Raw genomic sequence first — 5,986 nt, forward strand, 5'->3', positions numbered from 1 at the left:
AATTTATTTTTACGTGTTTATTTTTTAAGTTTATCTTTATTGTTGAAAGTATTACAGATGATCCCCTTTGTGTTCCCTATTGACCCCCTCCAGCCCACACCTGCACCACCCCCTCCCCAGGCCTTCACCACATTATTGTCTGTGTCCTGGGTTATGCATATATACATCTAAGCGCTTTGGTTAATCTTTTCCCACCCCTCCCTTAATTTACATTTTATTTGCAAATATATGCAAATACACACACACACATATATATTTGTTGATAAAATCATAAAGGAATTTGTGTGAGAGATGAGTTTGAAACATTCCAGATAATGCTTCTAAGAGAATTATGATTTCTACTTTAAAATATTAGCAAGGAGGCAAGTTTTGAATGAAATACTTAACAACATATTCCTATAGCACAGCCTAAAGAGATGCATGCACATCAGTGGTTATCACCACATATCCACACACCCCCTGCTCATGAACAAGTCCTGATGTCCATTTCTGAGATGGTTCAACAACTCCATGTCCAAGATGGCTCTTTTCTAACAATTATAACAAAAATATATTTACAAATTGGTTAATTCACTAGCTCTACTTTTTATCAGACATAGTCACCTCAGGACATCTGAAAAGCCCCATTGTTGCAAAATAAAGAAAGAACCTTGTCCACAATAAACAGAGGAACTTTACAAAAATGCATATAGACATATAGTTATAACTTAAAACTTTCTTCTAGGTATAGGGATACTAGCAAAGACCCCTTCCCTTCACCCTTCCTCTTCTCTCTCCTCCACCACTTCAGTAACCAAATACAAAACACCTGACACCAGAGATAGATTTAACAAAGACACTCCCAGAAGACAAAACTTCCTAAAAACTAACAAGAGGGCTTTTATGAAGGAAGTAAAGGCCCAGTGCATGAAATTCATGCACTGGGATGGTGTCCCTCAGCCCAGCCTGCACCCTCTCCAATCTGGGACCCCCTGCAGGATCGGGCCTAAACCGGCAGTCGGACATTCCTTTCACAATCCAGGACTGCTGGCTCCTAACCACTCGCCTGCCTGGCTGCCTGATTGCCCCTAACAACTCTGCCTGCCAGCCTGATCACCCCCTAACTGCTCCCCTCCTGGACTGATTGACATCTAACTGCTCCCCTGCCAGCCAGATCACCCCCAATTGCCCTCCCCTGCAGGCCCGGTCTCCCCCAACTGCCCTCCCCTGCCAGCCATTTTGTGACAATGTGGGGGCGGCCATATTGTGATGTGAGGGTGTGAGGCTCAATTTGCATATTACTTCTTTGTTATATAGAATTATTTTACTACCTCTACTTTTAATATACTTCGGGCATTAAGACTTGTTTATCCTTGAATACACAGCAATATTAACTAATATGCATATATGTAACAATCATTAGATAATTTTAATTTCTCTAAAGACTCATGGGCACAGAACCCTTTTTTCTGTAGTTTCTTCCCTCCCCCTTCCCTTATGAACAGTCAGCATACTCTCTAAGACATCAAATTTAACAATTCCATTTTGTACACTTTGTGTTGAAATTCATAGGAAAGCCTGGCTTGTGTAAGTGACTTTTGGATATGAATTTGTTCAACCACCTCAAGTATTACACATGCCTGTACTTGTCCACTAGATTTGTGGTGAAGAGAATGGAGTGAGAGGGAATGGTTCAGGCCAACATGATCATATTTAGAAGATACCTCAGACTATAACCATAGTTATGAATGTGCAATTTTATCAGTGTTGTGCACATAGTGGGCAAGTAAGTTCTTATGTGAAATATCTAGTCTTTATAGACATTTAGAAGTGCTTGATGTACTTACTAGTAAAAGTAGTAGTATGATGCTTCTTATAAATAGCTTTTAAAACCTGATAGAAAATACTGTATTTAGAAATGGAATTGTTAAACCACCTCTCCAAAGAGTGTAATCTATGTACTTGTTTATTACTAGGTTGAGGGAGGTGGGAGGGAAGAAATTGCAAAAAGATGTTTTGCTAGTGTGTAATAGAAAACTTTAGCTTATCCTTTGCTACCATATATATTACATGCATTTCATTTAACTTTACTGTATATATTGTGAATATACTGGACAAATAGGTCCTAATTTTATATCTAGTCTCTAGATATTAAAAAGATTGCCAATGTATGACAACAGTAGAGTTAGTAAACTAACACATTTTGTACACTTTGTGTTAAAATTCATTGAAAGGCTGTCTTCTGAGAAGAACTTTGGAAATAAAATTGTGAAATCTAAGTGACACATGTGCCTACTCAACCCATTGAGGTGATGGTGTTCAGGAGGAATTGGGAGAAATGAAGGGTTCCAGACTCGAATATTCCTATATGGAAGACACTTTCAGATATAACCATCGTTACATGTGTATAGTTTATTCAACACTACTGTGTATATAGTGGACAAACTTAAGTCCTTATTTGAAACATCTAGGCTTCCTAGATGTTTAGAAGTGTTAAAAGTAGAGGTAGTAAAACAACACATTTTGTAGATATCCTTTTGTTAATATTCATTTCAAATACTATGTTTTGGAAATGGGATGATCAAACCACCTCTCTAAGCGGTACGCATCATTATATTTATACTGGTTCAGGGAGGAAGGAAAATAAAATGCAAAGGCCTTTATACCAGTACTAGGGGCCTAGTGCACAAAATTCATCATGGGAGGGGTCCCTCAGCCCAGCCTACACCATCTCCAATCCAGGACCCCTCTCACAATCTGGGACCGCTGGCTCCTAACTGCTCACCTGCCTGCCTGCCTGTCTGATTGCCCCTAACCACCTCTGCCTGATCGCCCCTAACCTCTCTGCCTGCCTGCCTGATCACCTCTAAGCACCTCTGTCTGTGGCCTGATCAACCCTAACTGCTCCCCTGCCAGCTGGATCACCCCTAACTGCTCCCCTGCCTGCCTGATCGCTCCTAACTGCCCTCCACTGCCAGCCTGGTCACCCCTAACTGCCCTCCCCTGCCAGCCTGATCGCCCGTAACAGCCTCTGCCTCAGCCCCCACCACCATAGCTTTGTCCAGAATGACCTCTAGATGGATATCTGAAAGATGTCTGGTCTAATTAGCATATTACCATTTTATTAGATAGGATAACATATATGCCCCTAAAAAGTTATATTATTTTACATGCTTTAAATTATACAGTACATATTCAACCTCTTATACCCTGTTTTTCTTTTCTGTATGTTTGTTTTTTAAATATATCTTATTGCTTTTTTTAACGGAGAGGAAGAGAGAGGGATAGAGAGTGAGGAACATCAATGAGAGAGAAACATCAATCAGCTGCCTCCTGCACACCCCCAAATGGGATGTGCCCGCAACCAAGGTACATGCCCTTGACTGGAATCGAACCTGGGGCCCTTCAGTCCGCAGGCCAATGCTCTATCCACTGAGCCAAACCAGTTAGGGCCCCTCCACTTTTTTTTTTTTTAGATTATCCAGGTTTGTAGATATGGCATTAGTTCATTTTTCCATTGATTTTTAGAGAGAGTGCAAGGGAGAGGGATAGAGATAGAGAAACATCAATGTAAGAAACATCCCTTCAGTTGGCTTTCTTAGGAGCCCCGACCAGGGATCCAACTTGAAACCCAGGTATGTGCAAGGTATGTGCCCTGACCTAGAATCAAATCTGCAACCTTTCTGTGTACAGGACCATGCTCACGCTCAACCAACCTATCCACTTCAGCCCAGCCATTATACAATTTCTGGAATTTTATTTCAATTAATTCTCTCAAAGTCTGTGTGTTAGGTAATATTCACATTTTGCTGATGAGAAAAAAAAAAAAACACAAAAAAAACTACCTCTTCATTTTGAGACATTATTCTTCATTCATGGCCGTGTTTTCCTGCCAGCCCTAGAAAGGCTCCTGACAGCAGTTTCACTGGGTATCCAGAGTTGGAAGCATTCTTCTCACCACCACCCTCTCCAAAGCCTCCCCTGCCCTGGCACTGAGGCTGCTCTGGAGGGTGCCGAGGCTAGGTAATGCAGACAATGACAGGATTTGGACCACTGGAGCCACCGTACCCACCTCTCCTCTCTCAGCCTTTCTCTGCCACGCTAGAGATAGGCCAAGGTTTGCGGTGCTAGCACTTTGGACACAGGAAGTGCTGCAGTTTTTCCCTCTCCAGAGCTGCTGTCACCACCGAGGTTCTAGGGCTCCCCTGGAAGTCCCCTGCATGCCTCCTATTGGGGCAAACATGGTGGTGGACTCGGCGATGGAACTGCTATTTTTAGACATTTTTAAACACCCCAGTGCTGAGGTAAGACTTCGCTTCTTGATTCTGACTCTGCTTCTCGACTGTGGGACATGTACAAACAATCCTTAGGCATGCCTTGACTTTCCCTCCTGCCCGTGGCCTTTAATTCCACAATACACACCCCTTCCCCCTGCTGGGTGTGGGCACGACGTCTGCGGGAGAGCATCGGTGGCCAGGACATTCCTCTGCATTATCTTAGTCTCCTGTGTCTTTGGTTGAGTTGGCTGTTCTGCTCATTTTGCTCCCCTGCCCCCTCACCTCCATCAACTTTGGGCCTTGAAAATGTCTTGGTTCTCAGGTTTAGCTCAGGTGGTGTTTGGGAGGGTCTCAGACTGCCTGTGTTTGACAGCAGTTCTGGAGACCAAGCAGGTCACAATGGCTTCCTGATTCCTAAATCCCTCCTCCCAGGTCCTTTTTCTAACGGGAGTTAGGTTGCCCAGGTGTGACACTCATTCGGTTTAGGATTCACCCATTAGGACATGACATATTTGCACGGAATGGCTTTTGCATGGAGGATACCAGCGAGGAGGGGAATCAGCAGTGAAAGGAACCAAAGGAGGATTTGGAACCCCCAGACCAGGAACCTCGCTCACTCCCCGCATGTCTCCCCACTGCAATCCCTGAATGTCTCCCTTGGCGGCTGGCCTGGGTGTGTGGGAGGCTTGGAAGGCAAGCCTCCTGCCCGCTCTGCTGGCTCCATGGCTCCGGTGGGTTGCCATCTTTGTGGCTATGGGCGCCGCCATCTTTGTAGCGGAGTGACAGTTAATTTGCATATTACCCTTTTATTAGATAGGATGTTTACAGTTAGGCAAGATTAACCATCTTCCCATGTACCTGTGCATTGTGTTTTACTTAGCTGTGTATATATTGTATGTGAAGGACAAACTGTTCTAATTTACAACATCTAGCATTTCTAGATGTTACAGAGGTTGCCAGTGTATGACAGAAGTAGTTAGTAAACAAATACATAGTGTACAGTTCATGTTAAATTCCTAAGAAAACTTTTCTGAAAAAATCAGAAGTAAAATTGTTAAAATCCCCTCTCAGCATTACAGATGCTTATTGTATTGTCCATTGTGTTGATGGAGATGAGAAGGGGAAGGATTCTAGGCCAGAATGTTCCCTCCTACTCAGAAGACACTGTGTGCAGTTTAATCAAACTTAAACCCTTATTTGAGATGGCTCGTCTTTCTAGATGTTTGAAAGTGCACAATATATGCTAAAAGAGTTAAAGTGACACCCTTGAAGTATTTATATTTTTTCTGTTAATTCATAGGAATGGTGGTGCGGTATATTTAAAGGTGATAAACAAATATAAAAAATAAGTTCAAAAGAAACTTAGAGGTTATCTAACATTCAACTGTGTCTTCTATATTATATGAGGGATAAAATGACTCAGTGTCTCAGACCTACTGATGTGATAGACAGAGCTAGTATTTCAGAAATGAAACAGTTTGGAGAAAGTAAAGTGATCATTTGGCCTGTTGTACCAGAATCAGGATTAGAAGTCAACTAACTTAACCTGATCAATTTACTTTAACATAGCACACAGCCTTTAACTACTAGAGTCACTGGGCAATAGCTGTGTGCATTATTCTAGGATATAAAAATCTACAAAGATTCTCCAAAGGTGTGAAACCGAAGAAAAAGATATTAATCATAATTAAATTCAAACTTTAAGTAAAAGATTCAAGTATTTATATTTA

This window comes from Myotis brandtii, unplaced genomic scaffold, assembly GCF_000412655.1.
Source record: "Myotis brandtii unplaced genomic scaffold, ASM41265v1 scaffold440, whole genome shotgun sequence".
Taxonomy (NCBI): Eukaryota; Metazoa; Chordata; class Mammalia; order Chiroptera; family Vespertilionidae; genus Myotis; species Myotis brandtii.